The sequence below is a fragment of the Lissotriton helveticus genome, chromosome 10, assembly GCF_964261635.1.
Source record: "Lissotriton helveticus chromosome 10, aLisHel1.1, whole genome shotgun sequence".
Lineage (NCBI taxonomy): Eukaryota > Metazoa > Chordata > Amphibia > Caudata > Salamandridae > Lissotriton > Lissotriton helveticus.
The window spans coordinates 901,912,499-901,928,037 of record NC_136071.1 but is presented as its reverse complement, the minus strand read 5'-3'; positions in this window follow the sequence as shown (position 1 = coordinate 901,928,037).

Below are 15,539 nucleotides of genomic sequence, written 5' to 3'. Positions count from 1 at the left end.
TCTGTGAAGAAATAGTGATCGAGTACCGTATACTGCTCATACAGACGCTCAAGCATGTAGAAGGTTGAGTTCCAACGTGTTGCCACCTCCTGGATGAGTGCTTTCACTGGCATTCCACGTATAAATAGCAGTCTCCGCAGATGCTTCCGGGCCTTAAAAGAATGGCTGAAATGGTTGCACATTTTGCGGCAGGTGGCCATTACCTCGAACGCTGTACTGTCTTTATCACTCAAGAATTTTTGAACTACCAGGTTGATACAGTGCGCCAAACACGGCACTCTAACATGGTCACCCTTCTGCATGGCCTTAACTACATTGGCGCCATTATCCGTGGAAACATAACCAATCTTGAGTTTTAGGGGGGATAGCATTTTCAAGACCTTTTTGTTAAACTCTTCCAAAAGGTTTTCTGCTGTGTGACTTTTCTCCAAGCCAAACATGGCTAGTGTTGCATGCTTCCGAGCAGCTTTGAAAACTTTGTCCGGGTCAACACCTGCGTTTAGCTTTGCTAAAACACCTGAAAAAGAGACCCAGTGTCCAGTGATGCACATGTAATCAGCGCCTGCGCCACTGGTCCACATGTCTGTTGTCAGATGTATTGTGTGAACAGCACTCTTCTGCAAAGCTGCCCCAATCGCCTGCAGCACATCTTCATGTAGTGCTGGAACCGCAACTCTGGCAAAATAGAACCGGCTCGGAACCTTCCATTTAGGGCAGAGCGTTGCCACTAATTCAAGAAAACCTACCGCTTCTACAAAAGAAAAAGGTAGAAGGTCCACAGCTAGCATTTTAGCCAGCTTAGTGTTATACAGACGCGTCAGTGGGTGGTTGCGTTCATATGGCACGTCTGAAGTAAGCATTGTTCTAATGTTGCCCTGGACCAAGCATTTACGGGCTGATAATGACTTCGTTGACCCAATTTTGCTCGCTGGTGAACTTTTGTGCGTTGGTGTCTCACTCGCTCCAACACTCTTAGTGTGCCTCACATTGGGTGTGCTGCTGACAGGGGTACTGGGTGTAAGGGAAGTGTTTGACACGTCTTCTTCCTGCTCGTCATCATCAGATGAAACATCAACGTTTCCTTGAATTTGGCCTTTCTTGATCGCATCTAGGTGCGCAAACCATTTGACAGTGTGCTGTCTCCTAAGATGACCTCTCTGGCCTCCGGTACCATAGTTGGTACCTGGCTTACCACGACTAACTGCTTGCTTACAAATGGTACAAATGGCAAACTTTGGATTTTTTGGACAAACAGTAAAGAAGTCCCAAACTGGGGACTTGAAGTGTCTGTGGGACATGGAGGAGGCGGCGATACTGGTGGTGGTGGTCATGAAGCTAATGCCAGATGAAGTGGAGGATGTGGATTGCCCAACTTTTGTACGTTTTGCACTTTCACCGCCACTAATTAAGGTCGAGGTTGACGGAGGTCTCTTCTTGCCAGAAAGAAATATGGAAGCGGGACGAGTTGGTGTACTACTTAACTCCAATGATTGTGGTGTTTCCACTGCCTCCTCATCGACAACATCATCATCACGCTCAGCAGCTCTTCGGGCTAGGGTCAAAATGTCTGTTTGCTGCATGCCCGCTGGGGCTGCAGTGACCTTTATGATGACTGGGTCGTTGTTGGCAGAGTCTTCATCAGCAGCAGTATCCGCCACTTCTTGTTGAGACTCATCACACTCCATAACTCTGAGACTTTGGACGAGCTTCCTTTTACGCTTAACTACCTTTGTTTGTTCCCAAGTTTGATCCGTATCATCAGAAGGAGGTGTGCTTGAAGAGGATGTAGACACCACCCTTGATCTCTTCCTTGCTAGGGGTGTGGAAGACAATGAAGGATCATCAGGAGGAGTGGCTTCCTCAAATGATACCTCGCCTTGATTGTCGATTTCCTGATGTGCCCCTACTTCGGGAGGAACAACTATTGTGGGCACTTGTTGTGACCCTCCATGCACCTCTGCTTGCGCATCTCCTTGCGCTGCCTCTCCTTCCACATGTACTTGGGCTTGTACTTGCACATGTGATTGTTGTTGCGGCTGTGGTTGTTCAACACTCGTCAGATGAGCTACAACAACCTGTGTTGATTGAGGGACATTGCTGCTGCTTTCTTGCGATGAGCCAACATCACTGGTCGATGGTGATTGAAGAAGTATACTGGCTGCCTCTGCAGCACTCAAGGGCTTGGACTTAAGTTGGCGTGGTGGTGGTGGTGGCACTGAGCCCAATGGAGCGGGGGTGCTGCTGCCAGCTTGGTCCCCAGCAGATCCCGCTGCAGCTGCTGCAGGCATACTTTTTTTTTTACTCCCAAAAAAAGGGGCGGGCGGCACACCAGTGTCCTTGGTAACTTGCTTCTTCTGCTCCTTACTGGCACCTTTCTTGCTAGAGGAGCTACGGGTTACTTTTTTTGGGGCCATCTTCTTCAGAGCAGGTCAGCAGGCAGCAGTTGCACGAGTTGCAGAGGGTTCTGTGTCCAGACGTGACGTCGCGTGACGTTATGCTGCACACACCGCTGCAGGACTTCTTCCTGGCACTGGTGGTTCTATTGAGTCTTCTTGTGCACCTAAAAGCAATGGAAGACAGAGGAACATCAGTTCAGTTATACACCCCAAAAAATCGACAAAACACAGAAAAATGAGCACAATCCCATGCCATCCATGATGTTTACATTGAAGACACCCCACAGAAAGACTAGGGACATGCAAGTATGCAACACTCACTACCCCTGGGCATAAGGGATGAAAAGTAGGCAAAATAAATGCAGGCCTCAGACACTGCCTCTCCTCAAAATGGCCCCCTTACACCCCAAGCACATGTTGCCTGTACCAGCCAGCACTCAAGATGGCCACCACCACCACCCACATGGCCAGTCCACATCAACAGTACACCCCCAAAAAACAGAAAAACAGCCAGAAATCACCACAATCCAATGCCATCCATGATGTTTACATCAAAGAGAGTGAGACCACACCACAGGCACACTCAGTACATGCACCACCACCACCCCTGGGCAAGCAAAAGGCCACACCAGCAGCCCCCCAAAAACGACAAAAAACAATAAAATAAGCACAATCCCAGCCCATCCATGGCCTCAATTATGTTTAAATTCAAGAAGACACCCCACAGAAAGACTAGGCCCATGCAACACTCACCACCCCTGGGCAAAGGGCCACACCAGCAGGCCCAAAAAAACGACAAAAAACAATAAAATCTGCACAATCCCAGCCCATCCATGGCCTCAATGGTGTTTAAATTCAAGAAGACACCCCTCAGAAACACTAGGCCCATGCAACACTCACTACCCCTGGGCATAAGGGATGAAAAGTAGGCAAAATAAGTGCAGGCCTCAGACACTGCCTCTCCTCAAAATGGCCCCCTTACACCCCAAGCACATGTTGCCTGTACCAGCCAGCACTCAAGATGGCCACCACCACCACCCACATGGCCAGTCCACATCAACAGTACACCCACAAAAAACAGAAAAACAGCCAGAAATCACCACAATCCAATGCCATCCATGATGTTTACATCAAAGAGAGTGAGACCACACCACAGGCACACTCAGTCCATGCACCACCACCACCCCTGGGCAAGCAAAAGGCCACACCAGCAGCCCCCCAAAAACGACAAAAAACAATAAAATAAGCACAATCCCAGCCCATCCATGGCCTCAATTATGTTTAAATTCAAGAAGACACCCCACAGAAAGACTAGGCCCATGCAATACTCACCACCCCTGGGCAAAGGGCCACACCAGCAGGCCCAAAAAAACGACAAAAAACAATAAAATCTGCACAATCCCAGCCCATCCATGGCCTCAATGGTGTTTAAATTCAAGAAGACACCCCTCAGAAACACTAGGCCCATGCAACACTCACTACCCCTGGGCATAATGGATGAAAAGTAGGCAAAATAAGTGCAGGCCTCAGACACTGCCTCTCCTCAAAATGGCCCCCTTACACCCCAAGCACATGTTGCCTGTACCAGCCAGCACTCAAGATGGCCACCACCACCACCCACATGGCCAGTCCACATCAACAGTACACCCCCAAAAAACAGAAAAACAGCCAGAAATCACCACAATCCAATGCCATCCATGATGTTTACATCAAAGAGAGTGAGACCACACCACAGGCACACTCAGTCCATGCACCACCACCACCCCTGGGCAAGCAAAAGGCCACACCAGCAGCCCCCCAAAAATGACAAAAAACAATAAAATAAGCACAATCCCAGCCCATCCATGGCCTCAATTATGTTTAAATTCAAGAAGACACCCCACAGAAAGACTAGGCCCATGCAACACTCACCACCCCTGGGCAAAGGGCCACACCAGCAGGCCCAAAAAAACGACAAAAAACAATAAAATCTGCACAATCCCAGCCCATCCATGGCCTCAATGGTGTTTAAATTCAAGAAGACACCCCTCAGAAACACTAGGCCCATGCAACACTCACTACCCCTGGGCATAAGGGATGAAAAGTAGGCAAAATAAGTGCAGGCCTCAGACACTGCCTCTCCTCAAAATGGCCCCCTTACACCCCAAGCACATGTTGCCTGTACCAGCCAGCACTCAAGATGGCCACCACCACCACCCACATGGCCAGTCCACATCAACAGTACACCCACAAAAAACAGAAAAACAGCCAGAAATCACCACAATCCAATGCCATCCATGATGTTTACATCAAAGAGAGTGAGACCACACCACAGGCACACTCAGTCCATGCACCACCACCACCCCTGGGCAAGCAAAAGGCCACACCAGCAGCCCCCCAAAAACGACAAAAAACAATAAAATAAGCACAATCCCAGCCCATCCATGGCCTCAATTATGTTTAAATTCAAGAAGACACCCCACAGAAAGACTAGGCCCATGCAACACTCACCACCCCTGGGCAAAGGGCCACACCAGCAGGCCCAAAAAAACGACAAAAAACAATAAAATCTGCACAATCCCAGCCCATCCATGGCCTCAATGGTGTTTAAATTCAACAAAACAGTTGTATCATGCACCCATAACCAACCCTGGTCCTACTGGATACTGTGGCTACCCACAATATAATTTATTTAATTTTCTGAAAAAGTTCCAAAATTGTACTTGCAGCAACTGTAATGCCCCAAACAAACTTACTTGTGAAAGTTGATTTCTAATCCAAAAGTGATCCAAAGACAGTCAAAAAGGCCTCAAATCCAAATATCCAGCAGCACCCACAAAAAGTAATCCTTCCAGCTCCAGATCCAAATGAAAGTGACCAGGAGATGGACAAAGCACTGGGAGGAGCCTGCTGGACAGGAACAGGAAGTTGGAGACTGTGGGGCACTTCCTTCCCCCCCCCCCCAAAATGGACTCCTTGCAAAAAAAAAGGCCATGCAAATGTCAACCTGAGGAGTGATTCTGATAAAAATCATAATTTTCTGAAGGTTTATCCTGTTTGCTGGTGATTTTCTTGTGCGAAATTGCAAAATCTCTATTTCGCAAGTGCGAGATTGTTCCTTTCCGCCGCAACTACGTGTTCGCAATTGCGAACTCTCGCGAGGTGTGCTGTGCAAGGTGGCAAGCCGCGAGTACGTATTCGCGGGCGACAAACTCCCGCGGGAACACGCAGCAAGATCTAAAATGGCGCGTCACTCGCAAAGAAAAACAACTCGACAAACGCTAAAATGACGGAAAGTGAACGCCGTGCACCACGCCGCGCGCCGCAACCAAGCAAAAAATCCGCCGCGAGCGGATTCACGGATTTTCGACAAATTCGCGAGCGTTCGTGGATTGCGAATTTGCCGAAAATCCGAAAAATCCGCGATCGGAGCGGATTTTACGCCCATGCTTAGTGGAAACTCCCTCCACACAAACGGAATAGTCAGCGGTGGACCGGGGAGGGACACAAATCAATTACAGTGCAAATTGGTGAGCAAACTGAGCAGTTTTACAAAGTTTTAAAGTGCAATTTAAAATATGCAGGCTATTGATCGTCAGAATTACGAGCCCTTTCCCAGGCACTGCGCAAGCAACAGTACCTAGCGTACTGAACTAATTAATTTGAAAATGATGATAAAATCAATGTAATAGTTAAAAGTTAAAGGAGCCCTTTACCAGGCGCTCCACGAACTGCGAGGTCGAGTGTACTGTTCCAATCATCTTGGTAGCTGTTAGCTTTAATTGTGATGACCCTTGTGTGTCAGCAGATTCAAGAAGTCCAATATTTGATCCGAGGGTCAAATAAGTGCCATGTGGTCACTTTCTCAATGTTTATCCACTGTCATGTTTTCTATTTAACTCTTAATAAATTACAATAACAATATATAACCATACATTTCCAATGGCCCAGCCAAATGTATATGGAATAATTTCAAGATGAATTAATAAAGAAGTTGCAAATTTCTTGGGCTTGAACAATTTTCAATTTTGAAGAAATGACTCCTGATTGTCAATGTTTGAATAACATATGAGCTATTGCTCAATGATGGAATAATATTGACGATATTGAGATTGCCCTTCCGCTTCTCAGATTTCTTTATGTTATGTAATTTGAGGATATGATGGGACTCCAATCTCGGGGAGTGGGAAACTTTGGTGAAGAACCTGTGCGTTGTATTGGTGCCACTAATCCCTATAAGTCTGATGAACTGTTGATTAGCACATGATTAAAAGCTTCTCCGTATTGGTAATGAGGGAAGTGGATTCGAGCATTATCATTAAAATCTGTCTCCCCACCCCAGAGATTTCAGCAGAGGAAGATTTGCACAGGGTAGAAATGAAATCACCCACCCAAATTACACTTGCCACATCCTAACTATTCATAATGGACCTCTCAAATTCATTCTCTAATTCAATTTGTATTTGTTTGTCTGCGCTAACATCAAAATTATTATAGTACAAGTTCATCAAAATGATACTTCTTGAGTCAGCAAGCCATAAATGTATCTACTGATAATAAGGTGTGGAGGCATTAATTCACAGTTGCTGATGGGGCTAAGAACCGATATTAAAATACTCTTTGACTGGGAATATTTTGCTGCACTACAGAACAAGTGATACCCATCTAAAAATTAAAGGATCAGCTGTCCAAGTTTTTTGCCAGCAGATGATGTCAAACTGGCCAATAAAATGAATCCAGTCCAGTTTGTCTAGTTTTGTTGTGATGCCTGCAATATTTCAAGGGACGATATTAATGCTCTTTTCCCAGAACTAATTTCTGACCTTGGCCAGATTCCATGATTATTGGTTGGTAGAGTAGTTGCAGAAGTAGAATAATCATACAAAGGGGTCCACTCATCTTTTCTATGTGGTGGTATCGCCCTGACACAACTGAGCTTCAATCAATTTCTTGTATCGCTTCAAGAGAGGAATATGAATTTCTGGTTTACATATTATACTTCATCAGCACCTGAGCTTAAGTATCCTTGCCAGCAACCCCCTCAATGACTCATGTCAGGTGATAAACAGTTGAATGTCCTGTAAAAGAAACCCAGTGGTAGAACTCTTATGGTAGTTTCTAGCTGATGGACCTGATGATATTTGTGGACAATATCTCTAACGAATGCAGGATTCTTGAAATGTATTACCATATGATCGTCTAAACAATTCTTAGGCTGCAAACCCACCCAGGCTACTCTCTTAACTATCACAATATCCTTAAATATGTCTTACCTGCTATCTAGATGTATTGACGGCCAGTGCACTACTTTATTCATTAGATATTTCCAATCTTCCCTTTAGGTTTGGTGAGGGAAAGGGGAATTATCAAGAATAATCATATATGGTGTGGACGGATCACTGACAGAATATCGACAGTCACAATATCGAGATGACAAAATATCGAGGTCAAAATATCGACTACAAAATATCGACTTCCTATCTTCAAACAGGTAAGTACAAAAATATCGACTCCAAAATATCGAGTGTGAAAAATATAGACTGTCAAAATATCGATTTTTTTAAATGTCTTAAAAGTAATTTAAAAGTAATATAATAATACATAAAATTATTTTTAACTTATTTAAAATACTTAAATAAACGTAACATTAGAAAATAATTGATATAAGTTAAAAAAAATAATTTATTTTTACTACATATATATATATATATATATACATATTATTAACAAAACATATACAATATTTTTACCGTAGGATAGCAAGAGGTTTAAATTTACTGTAACGACTCCAGTGAGTGCAACAGAAGGGAAAGAGTTGGATAGCGTAGGGGTAAAAATTACTATTCCCACTCCAGAGAGTGCAATAGTAGGGAAAACATTGGATAGCGTAGGGGTAAAAATAACTATTCCCACTCCAGAGAGTGCAACAGTAGGGAAAGCGTTGGATAGCGTAGGGGTAAAAATAACTATTCTCACTCCAGAGGAGAGTGCAACAGTATGGAAAGCGTTGGATAGCGTAGGGGTAAAAATTACTATTCCCACTCCAGAGAGTGCAACAGTAGGGAAAGCGTAGGATAGCGTAGAGGTAAAAATGACTATTCCCACTCTGGAGAGTGCAACAGTAGGGAAAGCGTTGGATAGCGTAGGGTTTAAAATTACTATTCCAACTCCAGAGAGTGCAACAGTAGGGAAAGAGTTGGATAGCATAGAGGTTAAAGTTACTATTCCCACTCCAAAGAGTGCAACAGTAGGGAAAGAGTTGGATAGCATAGCGGTAAAAATTACTATTCCCACTCCAGCGAGTGCAACAGTAAGGAAAGCGTATGATAGCATAGAGGTAAAAATGACTATTCCCACTCCGGAGAGTGCAACAGTAGGGAAAGCGTTGGATAGCGTAGGGGTAGAAATTACTATTCCCACTCCAGAGAGTGCAACAGTAGGGAAAGCGTTGGATAGCATAGAGGTTAAAGTTACTATTCCCACTCCAAAGAGTGCAACAGTAGGGAAAGAGTTGGATAGCATAGGGGTAAAAATACTATTCCCACTCCAGCGAGTGCAACAGTAAGGAAAGCGTTGGATAGGGTAGGGGTAAAAATTACTATTCCCACTCCAGAGAGTCCAACAGTAGGGAAAGCGTTGGATAGTGTAGGGGTAAAAATTACTATTCCCACTCCAGAGAGTGCAACAGTAGGGAAAGCGTTGGATAGCGTAGGGGTAAAAATTACTATTCCCACTCCAGAGAGTGCAACAGTAGGGAAAGTGTTGGATAGAGTAGGGGTTAAAGTTACTATTCCCACTCCAGAGAGTGCAACAGTAGGGAAAGAATTGGATAGCGTAGGGGTAAGAATTACTATTCCCACTCCAGCGAGTGCAACAGTAGGGAAAGCGTTGGATAGCGTAGGGGTAAAAATTACTATTCCCACTCCAGAGAGTGCAACATTATGGAAAGAGTTGGATAGCGTAGGGGTAAAAATTACTATTCCCACTCCAGAGAGTGCAACAGTAGGGAAATTGTTGGAAAGCGTAGGGGTTAAAATTACTATTCCAACTCCAGAGAGTGCAACAGTAGGGAAAGTGTTGGATAGCGTAGGGGTAAAAATTACTATTCCCACTCCAGAGAGTGCAACAGTAGGGAAAGTGTTGGATAGCGTAGAGGTTAAAGTTACCATTCCCACTCCAGAGAGTGCAACAGTAGGGAAAGAGTTGGATAGCGTAGGGGTAAAAATTACTATTCCCACTCCAGCGAGTGCAACAGTAGGGAAAGCGTTGGATAGCGTATGGGGTAAAAATTACTATTCCCACTCCAATCAAGGGAAAGCGTTGGATAGCGTAGGGGTGAAAATTACTATTCCGACTCCAGAGAGTGCAACAGAAAGGAAAGCGTTGGATAGCGTAGGGGTAAAAAGTACTATTCCCACTCCAGAGAGTGCAACTGTAGGGAAAGCGTTGGATAGCGTAGGGGTAAAAATTACTATTCCCACTCCAGAGAGTGCAACAGTAGGGAAAGCGTTGGATAGCGTAGGGGTAAAAATTACTATTCCAACTCCAGAGAGTGCAACAGTAGGGAAAGCGTTGGATAGCGTAGGGGTTAAAATTACTGTTCCAACTCCAGAGAGTGCAACAGTAGGGAAAGAGTTGGATAGCGTAGGGGTTAAAATTACTATTCCAACTCCAGAGAGTGCAACAGTAGGGAAAGTGTTGGATAGTGTAGGGGTAAAAATTACTATTCCAACTCCAGTGAGTGCAATAGTAGGGAAAGTAAATACTTCATATAAAATATAAATAACATAAATAGTAATACCAATTACAAAATATTTAAAATATTTTACAATTGTATAAAATATATTTAATAATTATTTATAAATACAAATTAAAATTATTTCATTATAAAAATTACCTAATACTTAATACTAATTAATTACCTATTACCAATAAATTAATTTACAATTTAAAAATTAATCAATTAATTTTAATTACCAATTATATTTTAATTAATTACCTATTAAATATTAATTAAAAATTAATTCTAAATAAATACCAATAAATTAAATGATATATTTAAATAATTATAATTAAATTACTTCCCACCCTATTCCCCTATAAACCCACAACCCGCTACAGAAAATAATTTAATGAAATTAACATATTTATCAATTAATCAATTAAAATTTACCAATTATATTTAATTAATTACCAATTATTATTTAATTAACAATTAATTCAAAATAATTAACAATAAACAAATTAAGATATTTAATTCATTATAATTAAATTACTTCCCGCCCTATTCCCCTATAAACCCACAACCCGCTACAGAAAATAAACTACTAAAACTAAAAAATTTATCAATTAATCAATAATAATTAATTACCAATTATATTTTAATTATTTACCAATTAATAATTAATTAACAATTAATTCCAAATACATATCAGTAAATAAATTAACATATTTAATTAATTATAATTAAATTACTTCCCACCCTATTCCCCTATAAACCCACAACCCGCTACAGATTTATATTACACAAAAAATAAAAAATAATATTAACTTACCTTAAATTCGATATTTTTGATGTCTATATTATGTCTAGTCGATATTATGTCCATTCTATATTTTTTACTCGATATTCTGTCCAGTCGAAATAAAAAACTCGATATTATGACTGCACACCGGTGTGGACACTAGCACTAAATGAAAATGGTCTTTACAGGAAGCCAAATTGGCAGATATTCTTAAAGGCTTAGTAGGAATGAGAGCTGCAACAGTATCTTCCCTCATGTAGTTCAGCTGAGAGGTAACCATTCCAGCAGACCGAGTGATCCCATTATAGACACATCATTTACCTTTCTTTTGTCACCAGGATTAATACACTGAAACCATATTTCCGTAATAGCTTTATCCGGAGGCTTCCCGCTAACAGAGCTATAACCCCTAGCTGCCTCCCCTTGTTCAGCATAACTGATAAGAAAACTTTGTTCAAAGCAACTTAATCTATCCATCACTGTTAGACAGGGATGGAATCTTTTGGTGTGTTTCCCCCTGTCGTTTTGCTTTTTGACCGCTTGGTTTTCACTCAGTTTTTGCTGGTTTTGTGTCTCTGCACACATTCTCACTGCTGTTCAGTGTTAAAGTGCAAGGGCTCCTATTGTAAATGACATTATGTCTTGATGTTCCCATGAGTGGCATAATTGTTCTAGTGGTGAGTCCCTAGTAAAGTGCACTGCGAGTGCCAGGGCCTGTAAATCAAATGCTGCTAGTGGAACTGCAGCACTGATTGTGCCACCCACACGAGCAGTCTTTCAAAGCGTTCTCAGACCTGCCACTGTGGGGTCTGTGCACAGTTATTACTGCCATGTCAACTTGGCCAGTGCACCCACTTGCAAAGCCCTAACCTTCCCTTTTATTGCATGTAAGTCACCCCTAAGGTAAGCCCAAAGTACCCCTATGGGCAGGGTGCAGTGTGTGTTAACAGTAGGACATGTCCTGGTGTGTGTGACATGTCCTGATAGTGAAATACAGTGTATTTCGTTTTTCACTATTGAAAGGCTATCCGTACCCTAGGATAGAAGTGGAGTTTACTTATAACATCTTATAGGTATAAGTTCCCATTGGGAAAAGATAGGAAAATGGAGTTTAGTATGCTTGAACTGAGAATGTAGAAATGCATCCTTAGTAAAGATGAATTTTATGTTCTGTGTTTGAAAAAAAAACACTTTTAGAAAGTAGGTATTTTCCTGCTTAGCCATCCTGTGTGCCTCTGCACGGTTGTGCATTGACTGTCTGGCTTTGGCGTGGCAAGGACTGGGGATGTCCATTCTCTTCAGACAGCCACTGGGGGGTTTGAGGTGTGTCCGACCTTTACTGGATGAGTCAGGGCTGGGTTGAATGCAACTGAGCTGCATTTATATTAGTGGGAGGAGATTTTCTTGCACCTGAATGGGCCTGGTCTGCCTGGGACAAATCTGTCTCCACCTCTTGCTGAGAAGCTGGGCCATAGAGGACCAAACTGTTTTGGACTAAGCATAGCCACTCTCTGCTCAGAAGAACAAAGAGAAAGGCATTTCACATATTGGGGCCCAAACCTCAGAAACTTTAGATCTCTTTTGGGACCACGAATACTGCCAAGAAGAAGAGCTGGAGAAACTGTGAAGAGGAACTACCACTTTGCAGTGTGCTTTGCTGTGTTGGCTTGCAATGGCTGCTTCTGTCTTGGACAGTGAAAGGACTGAACTGAACTTTCTGCAACTATTTCTCCAAGGGCTTGAGGTAGAGCTTGCCCCCTGTTTAAGAGGTCTAAGGAACAGCAAAGACTTCAAGTTCATCTGCTACCAGTACTAGGAACTGTGGGTTTTGTGCTGCAACAGAAGAAAAAAACAACCTGATGCTGTCAATGACACCGCTGCTGACTCTGTGTCCTGAAGGCACCGCCGAGGGCACCAGCGCTGTTCGCACTGCAACCCTGGTCTCGCCATCAGATGCAGCCACTGAGCCACCACTTGCATCATGACCTGTGGGCACTGCACTCCGGACAGCCTCGCTTCACTTGCCGCCCTTGTATTACAGACGATGACTCTTCATGCTGACATTGACGCTGCTGCATGCACCGTGGTTCGAGGGAACCTCTTGTATGTTACACAAAGCACCCTCTCATCCCACACTGCTGCCTTGGCCTACTGTAGCCATCGACTCCAGTTTGTCAGCCTACGACAGCACTTCCACAACGATGATGCCACTGCTTGCACCGTGACCTGCCTGACCGCAAAAAGCACTGCATCACTTTGCCCCCCAGCCCTGGTCTCACTGATACCACTGGATGACCGTCACCAAGCTGCTGCCTGCATCGCAACCTGAACACACAGCACACCACACCGCTGCACTTCGCACTGCACCCCTATGCCGGACAGAGCTATTGACTGCAAGGAACTGTTTTTTAAGCCATTTTTGAGTTTTGATATTTCTAAGAACTTTATGGTGGATTTCTATAATTTTTGGCCTTGTTTTCACAAATAAAATATTGGTTATTTTTCTACAACTGTTGTGGTGTCCTTTTGTAGTGCTTTCACTGTATTACTGTTGTTTATGTGAATACGCTTCACACACTGCCTCTGAGATAAGCCTGACTACGTGTTCCAAGCTACCCAGGGGGTGAGCAGGGTTTATTTCAGTAGTGTATCACCCTCATGCTTACTAGAGGGAAGGGTCCCTATTTGGACAAAGGTGCAAATGATTGCCAACTAGAGACCCCCATTTCTAACAATCATCATGCCACAGAAGGTTTTATTTTCCTGTTCTATCCTAATGACACCACTTTTTAGATGATCGCATAAGGTATGATACAGATTTTCCATTTCAAGATATTTAAATGACCGCAATGCAGGGGGGCGCTACCTGTTTTATCACTTCCACCTGCTTAGCATACTTCTTAGTGCCCACATTTTTAGTGGTATTGCAGGTAAAATTAATTTTGGTCGTCTTGCAAATGACTCTTTGAAACAAGGAGCCATTAAAGCAATAAGGATTGTTAGGTGCGATTAATATGGTGTTGAGCCAGGAGTAGACTCACGAGGTCAGCCATCACCCTCTTTACACAAAAGACAAGACTGGCGATGAGCCTCAAGTCTGCTTTCTACAATACCAATCTCACTATTAATTGCCCCATCACAATCACACTAGTGAAGTAGTTTGCTGGTAATGATACTGATTTCGACTTTCAGTCTCTCCCACCCGCCAAGGTCACTTGATTTCCTCTTTCCAATATAAGTGCAGGAGCCTGATATCACAGGTGTATCATTGGTTGGAGTGAACAATACCAAGTGGGAAGGGCCTGGTTAAAGTGCAAAGCCAAGGTATGTGGCTCAGCCTGGCCTCTATCAGGCTCAGATGGGCACAGATCTTGACCCTATCTTCACCCGATCCCAGGCTGGGTGCGCGTCCCACGTGCTTCCCATGCTGCAGAAGTGAAAAGCGTGCTTTTAGCACTGTAACAGCTCCTCCTCTGCCTCCTGGTCACATCAGGAATGTGAGCAATGGTGTTTCAAGTAGTCTGGTGTTCCGTGGTGCAGAAGTGGAATGCATACTTTAAGCGCTGTGGGGAGATCAGGGAACGTCACGGATAATTGTCACTGTAGCATGAAGAGGAGGCTGAGCGGTGCAGGCTGTCATTGCAGTTGCATGAAGAGCCAGTCTGGTTTCGCGAACAGTCCTTGCTGAAGCTGGAGCTTCATGGTGACTTCCACCCCAGGCTGTCGTTGCTGTGGCATAAAGTGCAGATCTCACGTTGCATGTCATTGCTGGTGCAAAGGGCCTCTTTGATGTCACAAAGAGCCCAAACTTTGGGATTTTCTTTCTTGTGAAGAGATCTTAATGATGCCATCCAAGGGTCCAGGACCTGAAAGGCGCCTCTTGGGGATCAGGAAATTACTCCAGCAGGAGCAATTGCAGATCCATGCTGGTCCAGGTGTAGCATGTCAGTTGGGCAGTTGCAGAGAGGCCTTGTGATTTTTCTGTCTCTGTAGCTCAAACAGGAAGTCAGCCGACTGAGTCACTCAGGTTAGCCTGGGATTGAGGTAAGCAGGTCCAGTCTTCCTTCTTAGACAGCAGGGAAGTCCTTTTCCTGTAATGTCCTCAGATCCAGGAGTGCCTTGAAGAGTGGCTTTGAAGGTCCAATATTTATACCTGGTGTCAGCCTTTGTGTGGGGTATTCCCCTACCCTCACATCTGGTTCCAGCAAGTCCTGTCGAGGCTCCAAACTGTCTGAGGTGAAAAAAACGCAGTGAATGCCTGGTGTCAGATTCCTTTTATGCACAGGATGGAAAGCCCCTTGAAATGTAAGTGGAGCGAGCCTTCGTGGTCACCTTATAGTTGACATATGTGTATTAAAAAGGAAGGCTTAGGCCTGGCAAAAGGCCTGTTTTGCCAGATTGAAATGGCTGTTTAAAACTGCAACACAGGCTGCACTGGCAGGCATGAGACATATTTTAAAATTCTACTGTAGTAGGTGGTACAATGAGTCCTGCAAGCCCACTAGCAGCATTTAATTTACAGGCCCTAGGGTACATGTAGTACCCTCTACTAGGGACTTAAAAAGTATATTTAATGTACCAATCAGGTGTAGACCAATATTACAATGTTTGAAGTAGAGAACACAAGCACTTGTGCCAA